At 46.3% G+C, this 22927-nt stretch overlaps 1 protein-coding gene across 1 annotated transcript in view; it reads right to left on the reverse strand.

The window, feature by feature from the left end:
- LOC120993690 (GTP-binding nuclear protein Ran, testis-specific isoform-like) overlaps positions 1-22927 on the reverse strand; it is a 53063-nt gene that overhangs the window by 25428 nt on the left and 4708 nt on the right.

Below are 22927 nucleotides of genomic sequence, written 5' to 3' on the forward strand. Positions count from 1 at the left end.
GCCTCCTGCTAACACGTTCCGTATCAGGTGGTGGTGCAGTTAGCTGTGGCGTGGTGACAAAACTTTTCCACATCTCTGCCATGCTAACCCTGCCCTCAGAGGAGCTGGCCGTGACACAGCTGCGTTGGCGACCTCTTGCTCCTCCTCTGCCTTCGCCTTGGGCTTCCACTGGTTCCCCTGTGACATTTGGGAATGCTCTCAGTAGCGCGTCTACCAACGTGCGCTTGTACTCGCGCATCTTCCTATCACGCTCCAGTGTAGGAAGTAAGGTGGGCACATTGTCTTTGTACCGGGGATCCAGCAGGGTGGCAACCCAGTAGTCCGCACATGTTAAAATGTGGGCAACTCTGCTGTCGTTGCGCAGGCACTGCAGCATGTAGTCGCTCATGTGTGCCAGGCTGCCCAGAGGTAAGGACAAGCTGTCCTCTGTGGGAGGCGTATCGTCATCGTCCTGTGTTTCCCCCATCCACGCACCAGTGATGGGCCCGAGCTGCTTTGGGTGCCACCCCGCTGTGAACATGCTTCATCCTCATCCTCCTCCACCTCCTCCACCTCCTCCTCATCCTCGTCCTCCTCGTCCTCCAGTAGTGGGCCCTGTCTGGCCACATTTGTACCTGGCCTCTGCTGTTGCAAAAAACCTCCCTCTGAGTCGCTTCGAAGAGACTGGCCAGAAAGTGCTAAAAATGACCCCTCTTCCTCCTGGGCCACCTCCTCTTCCATCATCGCCCTAAGTGTTTTCTCAAGGAGACATAGAAGTGGTATTGTAACGCTGATAACGGCGTCATCGCCACTGGCCATGTTGGTGGAGTACTCGAAACAGCGCAACAGGGCACACAGGTCTCGCATGGAGGCCCAGTCATTGGTGGTGAAGTGGTGCTGTTCCGCAGTGCGACTGACCCGTGCGTGCTGCAGCTGAAACTCCACTATGGCCTGCTGCTGCTCGCACAGTCTGTCCAGCATGTGCAAGGTGAAGTTCCACCTGGTGGGCACATCGCATATGAGGCGGTGAGCGGGAAGGCCGTAATTACGCTGTAGCGCAGACAGGCGTGCAGCAGCAGGGTGTGAACGCCGGAAGCGCGAACAGACGGCCCGCACTTTATACAGCAGCTCTGACATGTCGGGGTAGTTGCGAATGAACTTCTGCACCACCAAATTCAGCACATGCGCCAGGCAAGGGATGTGCGTCAAACCGGCTAGTCCCAGAGCTGCAACGAGATTTCGCCCATTATCGCACACCACCAGGCCGGGCTTGAGGCTCACCGGCAGCAACCACTCGTCGGTCTGTTGTTCTATACCCCACCACAACACCTGTGCGGTGTGGGGCCTGTCCCCCAAACATATGAGTTTCAGAACGTCCTGCTGACGTTTACCCTGGGCTGTGCTGAAGTTGGTGGTGAAGGTGTGTGGCTGACTGGATGAGCAGGTGGAAGAAGAGGAGGAGGAAGCTGAGTAGGAGGAGGAGGAGACAGGAGGCAAAGAATGTTGCCCTGCGATCCTTGGCGGCGGAAGGACGTGCGCCAAACAGCTCTCCGCCTGGGGCCCAGCCGCCACTACATTTACCCAGTGTGCAGTTAGGGAGATATAGCGTCCCTGGCCGTGCTTACTGGTCCACGTATCTGTGGTTAGGTGGACCTTGCCACAGATGGCGTTGCGCAGTGCACACTTGATTTTATCGGACACTTGGTTGTGCAGGGAAGGCACGGCTCTCTTGGAGAAGTAGTGCCGGCTGGGAACAACATACTGTGGGACAGCAAGCGACATGAGCTGTTTGAAGCTGTCTGTGTCCACCAGCCTAAATGACAGCATTTCATAGGCCAGTAGTTTAGAAATGCTGGCATTCAGGGCAGTGCAGTTTCTAGGTAAAATTTCTCTCAGGGCGAGTGTCAAAAAAACTCCCCCCCCCCTCAAAACTGCTCGATGAAATAAGTGTCTCCCCATTGTAAAAAATGTGTCACCACATTGCACGGACGGTCACAGTGACGCACCCAGTGACCCACTGTCCCACAGACTCAGGCTCTCACTCACAGCAGGCTTCTTTCTCAGCACTGCTCCGGGCGGGCGGTAACAGGCAGGCAGTGCGGGCGGCGGTGCTCACCTCACTACTGTACGTCACGCGGCGCGTGACGTACAGTGAGTGAGCGCCGCCGCCCGCACTGCCTGCCTGTGGGGGGACATTATTTTTAATAAGGATCACTATGGACATTATTTAGAATGGAGGCTGCTGTGGGTGTCATTATAACTGTATAATGTCTGATAGGCCTAGTCCTGAGTTATATTACCCTGCCCTGTATAATAATGTACCCTGATACCCCTTAGTTATATTACCCCAGCGAAGTAATATAACTAAGGGGTATCAGGGATGGGTACATTATTATACAGGGCATGGGCAGGGCAATATAACTCAGCTCAGGACTAGGCCTATCAGACATTATACAGTTACAATGACACCCACAGCAGCCTCCATTCTAAATAATGTCCATAGTGATCCTTATTAAACTTAATGTCCCCCACAGTGACAGTGGCCCCCATTTTCATGTCTCCCACAGTGGCCCCCCCATTGTAGTTAATGCCCCCCCCCCATTGTAATTAATGCCCCCCCCCCCAGACCATCACTCACCTCACAGCAGGCATCAGCACTGCTCAGGGGCTCAGGGCGGGCGGTAACAGGCAGGCAGTGCGGCGCTCACTCACTCACTGTACGTCACGCGCCTGCGCCGCCTAGTGGGAGGAGCAGGCGCGTGACGTCAGTAAGTGCCACCCGCACTGTCTGAAGAGTGAGAGCACTCGGGCCGGCACTCGGGCGCAGGTCAGGCGAGATGTCAGAGGGAGGGAGGCAGGGCGCACGGCAGAGAAACGACAAGAGGGCGCCCCTGCTGGCGCCCCCCTTCTGACAGCGCCCCGGGCGGCCGCCCGTCCCGCCCGCCCCTAGAAACGGCACTGATTCAGGGCCAGGGATCAAGGGTGGCTAGGTGGGAATTTACGCTTTCTCTCAAATGTTTGTGAGATGGAGAGCTGAACGCTGCCGTGTGACATGGTTGAGATGCTTGGTGACGCAGGTGGTGGTGTTGGTGGTATATCCCATGTTTGCTGGGCGGCAGGTGCCAACGTTCCTCCAGAGGCGGAGGAAGAGGCCGAGGCGGCGGCAGCAGCAGAAGAGGCCGAGGCGGCAGCAGCAGAAGAGGTAGCAGGGGGAGCCTGAGTGACTTCTTTGTTTTTAAGGTGTTTACTCCACTGCAGTTCATGCTTTGCATGCAGGTGCCTGGTCATGCAGGTTGTGCTAAGGTTCAGAACGTTAATGCCTCGCTTCAGGCTCTGATGGCACAGCGTGCAAACCACTCGGGTCTTGTCGTCAGCACATTGTTTAAAGAAGTGCCATGCCAGGGAACTCCTTGAAGCTGCCTTTGGGGTGCTCGGTCCCAGATGGCGGCGGTCAGTAGCAGGCGGAGTCTCTTGGCGGCGGGTGTTCTGATTTTGCCCACTGCTCCCTCTTTGTCTTTTGCTACGCTGTTGGCTCGGTCTCACCACTGCCTCTTCCTCCGAACTGTGAAAGTCAGTGGCACGACCTTCATTCCATGTGGGGTCTAGGACCTCATCGTCCCCTGCATAATCTTCCACCCAGTCTTGATCCCTGACCTCCTGTTCAGTCTGCACACTGCAGAAAGACGCAGCAGTTGGCACCTGTGTTTCGTCATCATCAGAGACGTGCTGAGGTGGTATTCCCATGTCCTCATCATCAGGAAACATAAGTAGTTGTGCGTTAGTGCATTCTATCTCTTCCACCCCTGGGGAAGGGCTAGGTGGATGCCCTTGGGAAACCCTGGCAGCAGAGTCTTCAAACAGCATAAGAGACTGCTGCATAACTTGAGGCTCAGACAGTTTCCCTGATATGCATGGGGGTGATGTGACAGACTGATGGGCTTGGTTTTCATGCGCCATCTGTGCGCTTTCTGCAGAAGACTGGGTGGGAGATAATGTGAACGTGCTGGATGCACTGTCGGCCACCCAATTGACTAATGCCTGTACCTGCTCAGGCCTTACCATCCTTAGAACGGCATTGGGCCCCACCAAATATCCCTGTAAATTCTGGCGGCTACTGGGACCTGAGGTAGTTGGTACACTAGGACGTGTGGCTGTGGCAGAACGGCCACGTCCTCTCCCAGCACCAGAGGGTCCACTAACACCACCACGACCATGTCCACGTCCACGTCCCTTACTAGTTGTTTTCCTCATTGTTACCGTTCACCACAATAAGAAAAATATTATTCGGGCCAATGTATTGAATTAAAATTCAGGCCTTTTTTTACAGACACCTAACACTGTCTGGCTATCTATTTAGGTACCGTATTACACTAATACAGGCACACAAGTAATGACAGATTTGGTTGAATATAAATGTGAGGCCTATTTTTTACGCGCTGTGTGACAGATATACCTTTAATCACAGAATTAGACTTGTATCTGCACTGTAGCGTGTGTGTTAAGTTTTTCAGAATGACACTATCAGCACCTTCAATCTAAGATATCCTTTTTGGGATAGATTTAAAGTAGGCCTAATATAGCAGAAACTACTAATTTTGAGAATGGCAAATTTGAGAATAGTTTTTCAACCCAGAACAAAAACTGTGCTTTTACGGTCACTAAATATAACTTGACCAGCTAAAACTGTACTGATTTGGAGGAATAGAAATGTCAGGCCTATTTTTTAGGCGCTGGGTGACAGGCTCAACTTGCCCCTGATGTAGTATATGGCCCAAAAATAACCACACTATTGATGGTTAAATGCACTTGGGTGACACAGCCTCAGCCTGCACCTAATGTAGTATATGGCCAAAAAATAACCACACTATTGATGGTTAAATGCACTTGATGAAAGCTTGACCCTGATGTAGGATGTAGCAAAAAATAACCACACTATTGATTGTTAAATGCACTTGGGTGACACAGGCTCAGCCTGCACCTGATGTAGTATATGGCCAAAAAATAACCACACTATTGATGGTTAAATGCACTTGATGAAAGCTTGACCCTGATGTAGGATATAGCAAAAAATAACCACACTATTGATGGTTAAATGCACTTGGGTGACACAGGCTCAGCCTGCACCTGATGTAGTATATGGCCAAAAAATAACCACACTATTGATGGTTAAATGCACTTGGGTGACACAAGCTCGGATGGTTAAATGCACTTGGTGGTAGCTTGTGCTGGCGCACCACAAGCCACAAAATGGCCGCAGATCACCCCAGAAAAAAGTGATATAAAAACGCTCAAGGCAGCCTAAAAAAGTGAGCAATTCAATATCAGCACTTCAATGATCCACAGCTGGAGATCGATCACTGAATTAAGTCTTTTGGAGGAGTTAATCTGCCTAATCTCGCCCTAACGTCGCAGCAGCAACCTCTCCCTACGCTTGTATCAGCAGAGTGACGTGCAGCGCTACGTGACCCAAGCTTATATAGAGGCTGGGTCACATGCTGCACTGGCCAATCACAGCCATGCCAATAGTAGGCAAGGCTGTGATGGCCTCTTGGGGCAAGTAGTATGACGCTTTCAAAAAGCGCCAAGAAAGCGCCGAACACCGAACCCGAACCCGGACTTTTACAGTTCGGGTTCGCTCATCCCTACTGATGACAAGTCAATCCAGTGAGGGATGCTGACTAATAAACTAAAACCAACACATGCAGATGCACTCAAGCACTTCATAAATTAATTCTAAATGACTGGAGTAAGAAATGCACTTACTATGTACTAGAGGGAAGATGTGGCTGTCATTTACAGAATACAGCAGTCAAAAATGCTGAGCATTCTGCAGTGTTCAATCATTGAACCTTGGATGGGGAAAATGACTCTGCACTGAGCTCAGAAGCTCACTGAACTCTGGAGCCAGCCAGTAAAGAAATACATACCCCCACTTCCTTCAGTCTGTCTATACTGCTAAGGACGGGATTCACCTAGAATGAGTGAGTGGACATCATAATTGCTAGAAGGGAGACCCCTAGCGGCAGAGATTTCAGAAGTGTTTTTAGGGTGGAAAACATTTTATAATAATAGCTTTCATTGAAGTTCCGATCCCCAGCCCCATCTGTACTACTTACTAAATGTCCTGTAGCAGGCAGAGCAGGGCGGACGGCCGGCCGTAACTCACTGATGTCACATGCCTGAGCCGCCTACTTTCTGAATGAAAAAGGCGGCTCAGGCACGTGAAATCAGTGAGTTACGGCCGGCCGCCCGCCCGCCCTGCTCTGCCTGCTACAGGACGTTTAGTAAGTAGTACAGATGGGGCTGGGGATCGGAACTTCAATGAAAGCTATTATTATAAAATGTTTAGGCAATAAAGCAGTGAGTGAGCGGTGGGGCCGGAGTACAGTGACCTCATCGGCCCCGCCGCATTTGCATGACACCGGCCCCTCCTCCCTCCCCCGTCCAGCTGATACATCACAGTCTGCGATCCTGCAGCATCGCAGACTGCGATGTAAAATGGCAGCATTCACCCCATAAGACGCAGGGGCATTCTCCCCCCACTTTTGGGGGGGAAAAAGTGCGTCTTATGGCGTGAAAAATACGGTATGCATTTGCAGGGGTCTATGTATTTTATTTTTTTGTAATCTTTATATTGGCAGCATATATGGGAAAACTGAGCGTAAACCATACAATGGACAAAATAATAAGAACCCTTTAAATTGTACAAAGGATGACCCGATTTGCCTTAACAATATGGAATTTTTCATTTGTAATACAATGAAAGGCAAAATCAGAATACTAGTTTATCAGTCAGCATAGCTATCTATTCATTTTAATAATCTATTTTCCCACATCACTCCATAGTATCATGAAAAAACACCCATTAATTTATTCTTTCATCGTCTGCATCATTACAATATAGATAATTCACTGCATTCTCAGCAATCGCTCATTAATGCATGAGGTAATGCCAATATGAAATGGGGACAGTTTATGTGATACAGATGAAAAAACAATGTTTCAAAAGTAGACTCAAGACGTTAGTTCCACCATTTCACATTGACTTCGACACCACTGCAAATTGCACTTGTAGACATCTTACTTCAATAGCACATTCATAATTTATGACTTATGTTTTATTTAAAGGGGTACTGTCAAGTCTCCAATGTTACCCTACCTAAAGGCAGTGTATGATAGAGGAGCAAGATGCTGAACTCAGAAATAGTTTTCACAATTTGGTACAGTATTTCCATGTTAAAAGCTGTGGTAACATTGCTAGGAATCATAGAGAATGCAGATTTAAGTCATTTGCCTGAGCAAACAAGTGACGAAATGGCAGCTGGAAGAGGCTGATGGGCACCCTGTAAGGCAGAGTTCACACGTCAGTGTTATTGTGAGCCAAAACCAGGTGCGGGTCAAAAACCCAGAACAGGAGCAGATCTTTCCATTATACCTTATCTCTGAGTAGGCTTCACTACTGGTTTTGGCTCACAATAACTGATGGAAATAATGTAACTGGCCAAATAACTTAAGTGTGATCTTGGCCTTTAGAAGACAGGCAAATTGGCTCAATTTCCTCTGATTTCATATATGCAACATTCAATGAGTAAAGACTCCTTGGAGGCTAACTAAAGCCAGCGAAATGGGAGACTAATGGCAACAAATCCGCCACAAAATCCACATGAGTTACAAGGAGAGTTGTTTTAGATTTTGCAATGGTTTAGCCTCAGTTTTCAACCTACTGTATGCAGTGCATAGATTGAGATTTGATTAGTTACGAATTCATTTGTCTCAAATTGCGATAAATCAGGTATACCAAGGCCGCTCTGCCTAGTCAGATTCATCCCACCTGGTGGCCAAATCTCGGTGTGAAGGCTTGAAACAAACTACAGGGAGATTGCAGGGAGAGTGTATCCCCCACATTTATAGTTAATCCGTTCTGTAGGTACTGTGCTGTCAGTATTACAGCTGTAATTTATCACCGTCTACATAACTGTGCAGTGCACCAAGATTCATAGCTAAACCCTTTTATTAAACAAAAAGAAAAGCATACAGCACACTTCAGTAAAGCAAAAAACTGGTACGCACCCCTGCAGGAGCTGTGTCCTAATGGCTCCATAGTGGAACAAAATAAAGAAATGGAGGCAGCACCAAGTAGTGGAGAATTTTTTTTTCTTTTAATGCATTTTGTAGCAGTCCAAACACATGTTTGTTTAATCCTTTCTGTTAGCTGTAGATTTAATGTGCGTGGCCCATGACAGAGTGGGGAGGGCGGCAGCAGCAGCAGTGGCTGTAACAGTGACAGTAGTGGCCCCATAACAGAGTGGGGAGGGGGGGCAACAGCAGTGGCAGTAAGGCTGTGATCAGATCACTGTTTATTTTTCCGCTTTTCTGATCCGTCAGAAGAACAGAAAACAAAAAAAAACAAAGTCTGTATTTTAAGCATCCATAAAAACTCTTTCAAACAGTCAGTATTTGATCAGTAATTGTAAGACAAAACCAGGAGTGGGTCCAAAACAGAGATAAACAGTAATATAAATATTTGCATCTCTTCTGTGTTTTGGACCCACTCCTGCTTTTGGCTTATAAATACTGATACAAAATACTGACCGCGTGAAAGAGGCCTTATACGCAATTTGCATTCATTTTAGTCATTTACGTCTGAAATCGGTCATTTTAATAAGGTAAAAAAGTCCTGCATGCAGGACTTTAATGGCCTCTTTCACACAGTCAGAATTTTGCATCAGTATTTGTAAGCCTAAACAGGAGTGGGTTCAAAACACAAAATGCAATGGAAATATTTGTCGCATCTCATCTGTGTTTTGAACCCACTCCTGCTTTTGGCTTAGAAACACTCATCAAATACTGACCAAATACTGACCATGTGAAAGAGGCCTTACGTATGCTCAAAATACAGGATCCTTTAGCTTTAGCTCTAGCTTTGCATAGGTGATATGCTGGAGGACCATGTGAACTGTGCCTAGAGGGGAGGGTGAGGACAGGGTGGAGGATGAGATTGGTGCAGAAATACCAGCATTACAATGCAGAGGTGGCACTGCTGTCAACTGACCAAGTAACTGGTGTGCCTGGTCCAGAACAACATTTACCCACTGGGCTGTTAACAACATATATTGTCCTTGACTAGAGTTGAGCGAACCCGAACTGTAAAGTTCGGGTTCGTACCGAACTTTAGGGTTTTCGGCACCCGGACCCGACCCCGAACATTTACGTAAAAGTTTGGGTTCGGTGTTCGGCGATTTTTATGGCGCTTTTTGAAAGTCTGCAAAGCAGCCAATGAACAAGCGTCATACTACTGCAGCATGTGACCCAGCCTCTATTTAAGCTGGAGTCACAAAGCGCCGCCCATCACTCTGCTCGGATTAGTGTAGTGAGAGGCTGCAGCTGCTGTTAAGGGAGAGATCAGGGAGAAATCTCATCAAAAACTGGTTTATATACTCAGCGATCTACAGAAAAAGTGTTTTGTGGGTGCAGTGCACAATTTTTTTAAGCCTGCCCTGAGCCAACTAAGGCTGAAAACAAACTTTTTTTTCTTCAGTTAGTCAATAACAATACATGATTGGCAGCCAATTCTTGCAACGATAGTGCACCAGCATAGGCTATCTGCAAGTCCAGAAATACAGCTTTGGCATACTAGGGGGAAAAAACCCTCTAATATACTGCACATCTAGGATTACAAGTGCATAAGTGACTGTCACATTTAGGACAGAAATACAGCTTTTTGGTTAGGGTGAAAAAAGCCTCTAATATACTGCACATCTGGGATTACACGTGCATAAGTGACTGTCACATTTAGGACAGAAATACAGCTTTTTGGTTAGGGTGAAAAAACCCTCTAATATACTGCACATCTGGGATTACACATGCATAAGTGACTGTCACATTTAGGCCAGATATATGGCTTTGGCATACTGGGGTGAAAAAAGCCTCTCATATACTGCACATCTGGGATTACACGTGCATAAGTGACTGTCACATTTAGGCCATAAATACGGCTTTGGCATACTGGGGTGAAAAAAGCCTCTCATATACTGCACATCTGGGATTACACGTGCATAAGTGACTGTCACATTTAGGACAGAAATACAGCTTTTTGGTTAGGGTGAAAAAGCCCTCTAATATACTGCACATCTGGGATTACACGTGCATAAGTGACTGTCACATTTAGGCCATAAATACAGTTTTGGCATACTGGGGTGAAAAAAGCCTCTCATATGCTGCACATCTGGGATTACACGTGCATAAGTGACTGTCACATTTAGGACAGAAATACAGCTTTTTGGTTAGGGTGAAAAAACCCTCTAATATACTGCACATCTGGGATTACACATGCATAAGTGACTGTCACATTTAGGCCAGATATATGGCTTTGGCATACTGGGGTGAAAAAAGCCTCTCATATACTGCACATCTGGGATTACACGTGCATAAGTGACTGTCACATTTAGGCCATAAATACGGCTTTGGCATACTGGGGTGAAAAAAGCCTCTCATATACTGCACATCTGGGATTACACGTGCATAAGTGACTGTCACATTTAGGACAGAAATACAGCTTTTTGGTTAGGGTGAAAAAGCCCTCTAATATACTGCACATCTGGGATTACACGTGCATAAGTGACTGTCACATTTAGGCCATAAATACGGCTTTGGCATACTCGGGTGAAGAAAGCCCCTCATATACTGCACATCTGGGATTACACGTGCATATGTGACTGTCACATTTAGGACAGAAATACAGCTTTTTGGTTGGGGTGAAAAAACCCTCTAATATACTGCACATCTGGGATTACACGTGCATAAGTGACTGCCTTAGGCCATAAATACGGCTTTTGCATACTGGGGTGAAAAAAGCCTCTCATATACTGCACATCTGGGATTACACGTGCATAAGTGACTGTCACATGTAAGACAGAAATACAGCTTTTTGGTTAGGGTGAAAAAAACCTCTAATATACTGCACATCTGTGATTACACGTGCATAAGTCATTGTCACATTTAGGACAGAAATACAGCTTTGGCATACTGGGGTGAAAAAAGTCTCTCATATACTGCACATCTGGGATTACACATGCATAAGTGACTGTCACATTAAGGACAGAAATACAGCTTTGGCATACTGGGGTGAAAAAAGCCTCTCATATACTGCACATCTGGGATTACACGTGCATAAGTCACTGTCACATTTAGGACAGAAATACAGCTTTTTGGTTAGGGTGAAAAAAACCTCTAATATACTGCACATCTGGGATTACACGTGCATAAGTGACTGTCACATTTAGGCCATAAACATGGCTTTGGCATACTGGGGTGAAAAAAGCCTCTCATACTGCACATCTGGGATTACACGTGCATAAGTGACTGTCACATTTAGGCCATAAATACGGCTTTGGCATACTGGGGTGAAAAAAGCCTCTCATATACTGCACATCTGGGATTACACGTGCATAAGTGACTGTCACATTTGGGACAGAAATACTGCACATCTGGGATTACACATGCATAAGTGACTGTCACATTTAGGACAGAAATACAGCTTTTTGGTTAGGGTAAAAATAAACTTTAATATACTGCACATCTGGGATTAGACAAGCATAAGTGACTGTCACATTTAGGCCATGAATACGGCTTTTTGGTTACTGGGGTGAAAAAAGCCTCTGATATACTGCACATCTAGGATTAGACATGCATAAGTGACTGTCACATTTTGGCCAGAAATACGGCTTTTTGGTTACTGGGGTGAAAAAAGCCTCTGATATACTGCACATCTAGGATTAGACGTGCATAAGTGACTGTCACATTTAGGACAGAAATACAGCTTTCATATAGAGTTAAAAAAAAATAATAATAGAGTGCAATACCCTACATCAGGGTTTATATTGGCGGTTAATTATTTTTAACATACTTAACCACTTTTTACTTTGCTTGATGAACGCTAACTATGAGGCAAACATCTAATAACGGACGCGGTCATGGTCGTGGTGGTGGTGTTGGTGGAGCCTCTGGTGCAGGGAGAGGACGTGGCCGTTCTGCCACAGCTACACATCCTACTGAACCTACTACCTCAGGTCTTAGTAGCCGCCAGAATCTACAGCGATATTTGGTCGGGCCTAATGCCATTCTAAGGATGGTAAGGCCCGAGCAAGTACAGTCGCTAGTCAATTGGGTGGCCGACAGTGGATCCAGCACGTTCACATTATCTCCCACCCAGTCTTCTGCAGAAAGTGCACAGGTGGTGCCTGAAACCCATGCCCATCAGTCTGTCACATCACCCCCGTGCATATCGGGGAACCTGTCTGAGCCTCAAGTCTTGCAGCAGTCTCTTATGCTGTTTGAAGACTCTGCTGGCAGGGTTTCCAAAGGGCATCCACCTAGCCCTTCCCCAGGGGTGGAAGACATAGAATGCACTGACGCAAAACCACTTCTGTTTCCTGGATGAGGACATGGGAATACCACCTCTGCATGTCTCTGATGATGATGAAACACAGGTGCCAACTGCTGCGTCTTTCTGCAGTGTGCAGACCGAAAAGAAGGTCAGGGAGGAAGGCTGGGTGGAAGACGATGCAGGGGACGATGAGGTCCTAGACCCCACATGGAATGAAGGTCGTGCCACTGACTTTCAGAGTTCGGAGGAAGAGGCAGTGGTGAGACCGAGCCAACAGCGTAGCAAAAGCGGGAGCAGGGTACAAAAGCAGAGCAGCCGTCGCCAAAACAGTTCGCCTGCTACTGGCCACCGTCAACAGGGACCGAGCACACCAAAAACAGCTTCAAGGAGTTCCCTGGCATGGCACTTCTTCACACAATGTGCTGACGACAAGACCCGAGTGGTTTGCACGCTGTGCCATCTGAGCCTAAAGCGAGGCATTAACGTTCTGAACCTTAGCACAACCTGCATGACCAGGCTTCTACATGCGAGACACAGGCTGCAGTGGAGTAAGCACCTTCAAAAGCAAGAAAGGGCTCAGGCCCCTCCTGCTCCCTCTTCTGCTGCTGCCTCGGCCTCTTCCTCCGCCTCTGGAGGAACGTTGGCACCTGCCACCCAGCAAACAGAGGATGTGCCACCAACAACACCACCTCCGTCACCAAGCATCTCCACCATGTCACACGGAAGCGTTCAGCTCTCCATCTCACAAACCTTTGAGAGAAAGCGTAAATTCCCACCTAGCCACCCTCGATCCCTGGCCCTAAATGCCAGCATTTCTAAACTGCTGGCCTTTGAAATGCTGTCATTCAGGCTGGTGGAGACGGACAGCTTCAAACCGCTCATGTCGCTTGCTGTCCCACAGTACGTCGTTCCTACTACTTCTCCAGGAGAGCCGTGCCCTCCCTGCACAACCAAGTATCGGATAAAATCAAGTGTGCACTGCGCAACGCCATCTGTGGCAAGATCCACCTAACCACAGATACGTGGACCAGTAAGCACGGCCAGGGACACTATATCTCCCTAACTGCACACTGGGTAAATGTAGTGGCGGCTGGGCCCCAGGCGGAGAGCTGTTTGGCGCACGTCCTTCTGCCGCTAAGGATCGCAGGGCATCATTCTTTGCCTCCTGATGCCTCCTCTTCCTACTTGGCTTCCTCCTCCTCTTCTACCACCTCCTCATCCGGTCAGTGACAGACCTTCACCACCAACTTCAGCACAGCCAGGGGTAAACGTCAGCAGGCCATTCTGAAACTGATGTGTTTGGGGGACAGGCCCCACACCGCGCAGGAGTTGTGGCGGGGTATAGAACAACAGACCGACGAGTGGTTGCTGCCAGTGGGCCTCAAGTTCTGCCTGGTGGTGTGCGATAATGGGTGAAATGTCGTTGCAGCTCTGGGACTAGCCGGTTTGACGCACATACCTTGCCTGTCGCATGTGCTGAATTTGGTGGTGCAGAAATTCATTCACAACTACCCCGACATGTCAGAGCTGCTGCATAAAGTGGCCGTCTGTGCGCGCTTCCGGCGTTCTCATCCTGCCGCCGCTCGGCTGTCTGCTCTACAGCGTAACTTCGGCCTTCCCGCCCACCAGGTGGAACTCCATCTTGCACATGCTGGAGAGACTGTGCGAGCATCAGCAGGCCATAGTGGAGTTTCAGCTGCAGCACGCACGGGTTAGTCGCACTGCGGAACAGCACCACTTCACCACCAATGACTGGGCCTCCATGCGAGACCTGTGTGCCCTGTTGCACTGTTTCGAGTACTCCACCAACATGGCCAGTGGCGATGACGCCGTTATAAGCGTTACAATACCACTTCTATGTCTCCTTGAGAAAACACTTAGGGCGATGAAGGAAGAGGATGTGGCCCAGGACGAGGAGGAGGAAGAGGGGTCAGCTCTAACACCTTCAGGCCAGTCTTTTAGAAGTGGCTCAGAAAGAGGATTTTTGCAACAGCAGAGGCCAGGTACAAACTTGGCCAGCCAGGGCCCACTACTGGAGGACGAGGAGGAGGATGAGGAGGAAGAGGAGGATGGGGATGAAGCATGTTCACAGCGGGGTGGTATCCAACGCAGCTCGGGCCCATCACTGGTGCGTGGCTGGGGGGATACGGAGGACGCAAACGATACGCCTCCCACAGAGGACAGCTTGTCCTTACCTCTGGGCAGCCTGGCACACATGAGCGACTACATGCTGCAGTGCCTGCGCAACGACTGCAGAGTTGCCCACATTTTAACGTGTGCTGACTACTGGGTGGCCACCCTGCTGGATCTCCGTTACAAAGACAATGTGCCGTCCTTAATTCCCTCACTGGAGCGTGATCGGAAAATGCGCGACTACAGGCGCACGTAGACGCGCTCCTGAGAGCATTCCCGACTGACGCCGGGGGACAAGTGGAAGCACAAGGCGAAGGCAGGGGAGAAGGAAGAGGTCGCCAACGCAGCTGTGTCAGCGCCAGCACCTCAGAAGGCAGGGTTAGCATGGCCGACATGTGGAAAAGCTTTGTCACCTCGCCGCAACAACCGGCCCCAACTGCTGATATGGAGCGTGTTAGCAGGAGGCAGCATTTGAACAACATGGTGGAACAGTACCTGTGCACACGCCTACACGTACTAACTGATGGTTCTGCTCCATTCAACTTCTGGGTCTCCAAATTGTTCACATGGCCAGAGCTTTCCCTGTATGCCTTGCAGGTGCTGGCTGCCCTGCAGCCAGTGTACTCTCTGAACGTGTATTTAGCACGGCAGGAGGCGTCATTGCAGACAGACGCAGCCGTCTGTCCACAGCCAACGTGGACAAGCTCACGTTCATTAAAATGAACCAGGCTTGAATCCCACAAGACTTGTCTGTACCTTGTGCAGAATAGACATTTATACCACCATCAAACATACATTCTTGTACTCAAGTCAAGTGCAATGGTTCTTTGTTTTATTTATTTTTTATTTGTCCCAATATTTTGGGGGCTACCTACCCCAATAAAAAAAAATAAAAAAACATTGTTGGCTACCTCCTCCTCCTCCATTGCTGCCTCCACCTACAACACCACATTCACCGCCTCCTCAACCTCCGACTCCATATCCACCTCCTTCTCTGAGTTGCAGGTTAATAATTAGTAATTTTTAGTTATTTTATTTCATTTTAAGTTATTTCCCTATCCACATTTGTTTGCAGAGCAGTTGCCATGCTTTTAAGCACATTTTACTGCCTTTTACATCTCTCTAGCCTTTTCAAGGACTATTTTAGAGCCATTTTAATTTAAAAAAAAGTGCCAATTTTAGTGCCCTAAATTGAAAAAATTATTATTTTCAATTGTCGGGTGACATTTTTCCATTTTTGGCGTATACAAACCCCTGCTGTGCCTGGGTGACAGGGGCCTAAATCTCTCAAAATCCTCAGTTCTATTGCTGGGTGACATGAACCCCCTTTTGCCGTGAATGAACCCCTGCTGTGCCTGGGTGACAGGGGCCTAAATCTCTCAAAATCGTCTGTTGTATTGCTGGGTGACATGAACCCCATTTGCAGTGAATGAACCCCTACTGTGCCTGGGTGACAGGGGGCTAAATCTCTCAAAATCCTCTTTTTTATTGCTGGGTGACATGAACCCCCTTTTGCCGTGAATGAAACCCTGCTCTGCATTGCTGACAGGGAACTAAATTTAGTGAAAACATCTGTTACTGATCGGAAAATGCGCGACTACAAGCGCACGCTGATAATAGCATTCCCACCTGACAGCGGGGGCACAGTGGAAGCACAAGGCGAAGGCAGAGGAGGAGGAAGAGGTCGCCAACGCAGCTGGGGCACCACCAGCACCTGAGAAGGCAGGGTTAGCATGGCCAAAATGTGGAAAAGCTTTGTCAGCCTTGGAGGTGCTGACCTGCCCCATGTTCAGCAAAAACGGAAAGGATATGGAAGACATATGGATGCATTTCCGTATGTGTTCCGTTTTTTTGGCGGACCCATCTTTTCACGTTACAGAAATACGGAAATACTAAAACGGAATGCACACGGAGACACCAGTATTTTTTGCTGAACCATTGAAATAAATGGTTTAGTTATATGTATCGCATACTGAACTAAAAAAACGGTCAGTATACTGAATGCAAAATGTGTATGAGCCCTAACACTGAGAAATTTAGCGCAGGTTGCGCTACAAACATATATTGCTGCTGTCACACTCAATAGTCCTTACAAGGACTTTTGGGTCTATGAAACGTTTTTGTCGAAAGATTTTATTCAATTACACTCTCTACACTCCCTACCGCCATGTGCCGAGCATAGCGATGCTCAAGCCGAACTGTATTCGACCCAGCATGCTCGCTCAACACTACTAATTAGTCAAATTGGTGATCAGCTTCAGCTACTAATTGGCTGAGTGGACAGTCCAAGTCATGTTCTGTGTGTCAGGCTGGGAGCAGGGACAAGAGTAGCATCAGAACGGCCATGGTGGGAGATTTATGAGGTGAGTAATGAGTATTTTTGCATCCCATTCAGTACCGTTTTAAATTAATTCTTCTGGCAATCTCCCGTAAGGCCAATAAAATAGTAATGTACAATATTTGGTACATTAAAATGTCTTTGTTTCCATAAAAAGGCAGTTTATATTTCTTTTTTTTTGTCGGAGTATATGACAAAGTAGCTTATAGCAGATGGAAGGAGAGACATTTGCATACAGCCCTCTCATGTGATTGTTCGAGTTTTTAGCATAAAAAGGAGATAGGTAAAATGGGTTTCAGATATGGCTATAAAAATGCCCTGAACCATTCAAAACAGTAGTCAAACATTTTTTCAAGATAATTGCTAAAGAGTGCTGCTCTAATTAATGTGTGTCATACATACCTATACCTAGATTGTCTAGGAGTCTCCCAAACGATATACGGGCACTGTGTATGAGCACTGCCAGTGCTATTGTTTGTGGGTGGCACATTGGCTGTTGTGATGGGGGTTTTGCTTTTAATTGTAGAAACTATAATTATATAGTGCATCTCAAGTTTTCCTGGAAATGTTTCTATAAACTGGGCAATAATCTGCATACCCTTGTAAAAATGAACATAGTCACCACGTGCTGGTAGAACTTAGCAAGATTGTAACCAGCCTCAGCCCCAGGGTCTTGAGTTGGGAACATTAGCTATAACACCATACTTTGCCATTTTACGTAATGTAAGCAAACTTATTTCTTCATGGTAAAAACTATAAATCTGCCTTGTTTGTATTTTGTACTCTGCAAACTAAAACAATGACTGGAAATGTGTACCTCTCACCCTGATTTATTGCGTAAATGTAATTTATTTTTGTATATGTGTGTAAAACAAATGGAATTTTGCCTGGTCTCTGTTATACTTCCGGTTCCCAAATGCCTTTTTCAATTTCTTCCTGATGTTAGCTCATTTTCAGTACTTGGGAGTACTGTAGGACTCTTATGTGTCAAGATCTTGTGTAGTAGCAATAGGTTAATGAGAAAAACGGTGCTGGATTTTTGAGGGATTATTGAGAAGACAAATTTTTACCTCTTCATTCAATTAATGGACTACTACGTCTATAAATAAATAAAAACATGGTCAATGGAGCAGTAAATCATAGGGAAAGATGCTGTATATTTTAAGGGGTTGTCTCAATTAAACAACTCCTCTCCATTGCCCAGTTAGGTCATATGGATATCGTTGAGTAGGGTCCTCACCTACTCAAGGCAGAATTCAGTTGACCCCTTTTCCAACAACCACCATACATGATGGTGCAGGCTCAGCAGCAGGTGCCTGCTGTGGAATACAGTTGACACCCAGCTGCAATGGCTGACATCGGTGAAACCTACAATTTATACCAATTTAAGCCCTTAGCTACCATGATCAATAGTGTTAGACAGAGGGCCCCTCCCACTACCCACACATGGCTCCTCCCACTACTTACATTGGCTGCTCCCTGGCCACGACCCCTTTTCACCCACAAACAAAGAAATAATGTAAGAAAATACGACCGGCACTCTAACAATGGGAGTAATGTGGGACAACTAAAATAAGGTATACACTATTTAATAACATTTGTAACATACAATAATAAAATTGCAATACAAATGTAGCAATAGGAATCTACCAGATGGGGTTATAAGTCCAAGTATATACTACTGGCGTCCTCTTGAGGTAGCTTTCAGTATAATGCGGCTTTTATTCAATCAAGGAGTGAATGAGAAATGCACATAATTTATATCGCATAGGTAGTAGTAAAACGCATGAGAATATGTTGCTGCATATATGATGGTATTACAGCATATGGATAGTCTCTCTGTAGTATTTCCGACAAATGATACAGTGTATTGGATATTTTACTCACTGTTTCAAGCTGGCTCTTGTTTCTGTGGCGTCCCACATGTAAGTGCTCTGTGCTCCAAATCGTTTGTCGGTCAAGAATTTTTTTCGAGGTTTTTTTCGGATACGAAAGTTTCTTTCGATTTTTCACTAGTTTCGCAATGGAGTTAATCCGGGCGTTGTCTCAGTCCCCAGCTGTTGTGCTGTATACTCCAAATATCGTAAAGATAGTCTCTACAGAGGACATTAAATGTAGCAGTCCTTATTCAAATTTTCATATGGATCGCATGGCCATGCTCCAAGGACTTTGTGAGCGAATATCTCTTGACTTTTCCAGACGCGTTTCGAAGTAATCACTACTTCTACCCACTGAGAAAGAAGTAGTGATTACTTCGAAATCGGATGGTCCCAGACCCATTTATAAGGCAAGAAATCCCACTTATTAAACCTGACAGGGCACACCTATGAAGTGAAAACCATTTCAGGGGACTACCTCTTGAAGCTCATCAAGAGAATGCAAAGAGTGTGCAAAGCAGTAATCAAAGCAAAAGGTGGCTACTTTGAAGAACCTAGAATATGACATATTTTCTGTTGTTTCACACTTGTTCGTTATGTATATAATTCCACATGTGTTAATATATAGTTTTGATGCCTTCATAGTCATGAAAATAAAGAAAACTCTTTGAATGAGAAGGTGTGTCCAAACTTTTGGTCTGTACTGTATATAAGCTAACTAACTAACTAACTAACTAACTAACTTACTTACTATCTAATGTAATGACACAGGAAAGCAGAGAGCACAGCAATAACACTGCTGTCTCTCTCAGATCTGCAAAATACTGCATACAACGACTGCTGGGGAGGTTCTTATATAGTAAGTGGTAGGCAACTTTCCTATTGGTTGCTAGGGATGTTGCTAAGCTCAGACAAAGACATTGCAGCCTTCTCATTGGCCCACAAGCAAGAAGGGAGGTTACTGATGAAAAAAAAATCTTAAATATTCAAAATTACGAATATATATCACTATATTCTAAATATTCGCAAATTCTCGAAGTACCGATATTCACGATTAATATTCGCACCCAACACTATAGTTAAGCTTTAGCCATAGATCACAGCTTTGTGCTCATGTAGCTACATCAAGCATCAATAAATGATGTGACCAAGTGAGAGGTTTGGTCTGGGAAAACAGATATTTTCCTTCTAGCATGTGCTGCTGGGCTGATTTACAGCCAGGTGAAGTCAAATACCGAATCGGATTTTAAGTGCCGGTCTGGGTTTTGGCAGAAACTGGCTGTCCTTAAATAGACAGCTAGGCTCAGAAGCCAGGTCTCTGTGTTGGGACCTGGGAGCCTTGTGTCTGGATGAAGGCTTGCTACCTGTTTGGCGTGAAAACAGGTTGGTGCTGCTATCAGCAAGGATTCTTTGAGGCAGAATTGCTGCATGGTGTGAATTACCAACAACACCGCAAAGTGACTTTTTGCTTGATTATGACTGCTTGTTTTGTCACTTTCCTAAAGTGTGAATAAAACACTGAACTGTTTGAACCAAAGAACTTGTTGTTGCCTCTATACTGCGTCCGCTAATCCTGTCTACCAGAACGAAACCCCACAATTGGTGGAGGATACGGGCAAGAGCAGTGAGGCTGGCGTGAACGCCGATATTTTTAGTTTCTGCATTTTTCAGGCACGGTTGTATGTCGTACATTAAGCCAGCTTTATTGTAACCAGTGCCCCACGAAAAAATGGAGGCTGTTGTAAAGGCCCTCATGGAGGCTAATCTGCAGCAGCGAGAGACAAACCTGCAGCAATGCAAGGCTAATAAGCAGCAGCAGGAGACTAACCAGTTGCTGCTACAACACGTGATGGCTTTGCAGACAGCAGGAGCAACACAGAGCATCCACGATGCCCGAAAAGCAGTCAGTTTCGCGATTCCCAAGATGACCCTCACAGACGACATCGAAACTTTCCTGGCGATGTACAAGAAAGTGGCCATCAGGGAAGAGCTACCCTGTGACCAGTGGGCTGAGGTTGTCACTCCGTTCCTGGCATATTTCGACTTGCCGGACGATCAAGCGGCCGACTACCAGAAAGTCAAGGGTGAGATTCTGGCAAGACTGGGGGTAAATGTGTTGGTCCGGGCCCAGCGGGTGCATCAGTGGGGGTTCAACCCGGCTGAACCTGCAAGACCCCAGTATTATAACTTACTTCACCTCTTGCAAAAATGGCTACAGCCTGACGTGCCCACTGCTATGCTGGATCGTCTGTTAGTCGATATGTTCTGGAGGGCTTTGCCATACCCTCTCCAGCACTGCATCGGTCAAGTGTCTCCTGGCAATGCCCTTGAGATGGTGGACCTGGTGGAACGCTATGAAGCTACCAGGTATCTAAAGGAGGGTTCTGTCAGGAGGGGGTCGGCAAACCCCGGAGATTTGAGCAGATAAAACTCGCCCGGGATGTACCCACGGCAGACCTGGTTCCGATAGTCTGCTGGCGGTGTCAGGAGCCTGGCCATGTAAGGTCTGACTGTCCCCATCGGGTTGAGCCCATGGACACTAACTATGGCTACCGTCAGTCGCTATATGCCAGGATCCCAGCAGTCGCGTCTTAATGTGAATCAGAGGTCTTTTATTCCATAAATTAAAAGACCAGGACCAGGTTTCGGCGATGTGCCTTCATCAACAGGTAGTCCAAATACAATCTTAACAAACTATATATGCTCTACAGTCACCGCCCACAGGAGCTAAAGTCCATCCCATAGAGGGAATGGCCACAAAGTTACAGGTGTAATCAATAAAAAAATTAAAAAAAAGAGAAAAAAAAGGCACCTAGATAGATATTTCATCTTACATTTGTAGATAATACTCTTGTATAATGTTCAAATTTTCAATACCTGAGAAATAAACAACAGATATATTGTAAATATATAACAAAATTATTCTATTACAGATACATAACCTCATATTCCCTATTGAGGCCTCTAGGGTGCAATGTGTCCAATGTATGGATCCAAAAGGCTTCCCTCCGTAGCAACATCTTATTAATGTCACCCCCCCTCCGTGGTCTAATCACCTGCTCTATAACCTGAAATTTCAGTTGGGCGATAGAATGTATGCACTTTTCAAAGTGGCTTGGGATAGGTAATAATAAGTTTTTATTTCTAATGGTCGATTTATGCTTGTTAATTCTGTCCCTCACTGCCTGCATTGTCTGACCAATGTACAACAGACCACAAGGGCATTTAATCAGATAAACAACATTTGAAGACTCACATGTAAAAAAACTTTTTACTTCAAACTGAATCCCGGTATGTGGGTGATAAAATGTAGAGCCCTTTATGATGTGTGAACATTGGAGACAATGCAGGCAGGGGAACGTACCTTTACGCGGTGTTGATAATACACTTTGACGCAATCGATGTTTGGTGCCCCCTATGTCCGCTTTAACTAGCATATCCCTATAACTGGGGTTCTTCCTATTACAGATCAGGGGTAAACTTTTAAATTCTGAGACCTCTGGATAGGCCTTACCCAATAAATGCCAGTGTTTTCTTACAATATTGTCAATGTATGCATTGAAGGGGTGAAATTTATGGACAAATGCTATCCTAGCATCATCTTTTTTCTTATGTTTAACCCTCACTTGACAAGCACCACTGTTCGATAATACATCTAAGGGATATCCTCTTTCTCTGAATCTAGTAGTCATTTCCCCCAGCCTCTGATTCTGTAAGAGCGGATCCGTAACAATCCGCCTTACCCGCTGATACTGATATTTAGGTATAGACCTTTTTAAGGAAGGGGGGTGTGCACTCGAATAATGCAAAATACTGTTTCGATCTGTTTTCTTCCTATAGAGGTCAGTGGATAATTGACCTTCCTGTTTTTTTTTTTACCAATGTATCCAAAAAGCTGACTTTATCTCTATCGCATGTCATTGTAAACTGTAGACCTTCACATGCTGAATTCAGATGATCCATGAACGCCACCAGGGTCTCACGTGGCTCCGCCCATATGCAAAAAATATCATCAATAAACCTTTTCCAAACCAAAATATTCTCAATATATAATTCATTGGTATACACATATGTTTCCTCAAATGCAGCCATGAATATATTTGCATAGGGCGGGGCCACGTTTGACCCCATCGCGGTCCCACGCTTCTTTTTATAAGTTGCAATGTGAGCGTCGACAGTTTCTTTTAATTTTTCTAATTCCTCAGAGGTTAATGA

This window comes from Bufo bufo, chromosome 3, assembly GCF_905171765.1.
Source record: "Bufo bufo chromosome 3, aBufBuf1.1, whole genome shotgun sequence".
NCBI classification, from domain to species: domain Eukaryota; kingdom Metazoa; phylum Chordata; class Amphibia; order Anura; family Bufonidae; genus Bufo; species Bufo bufo.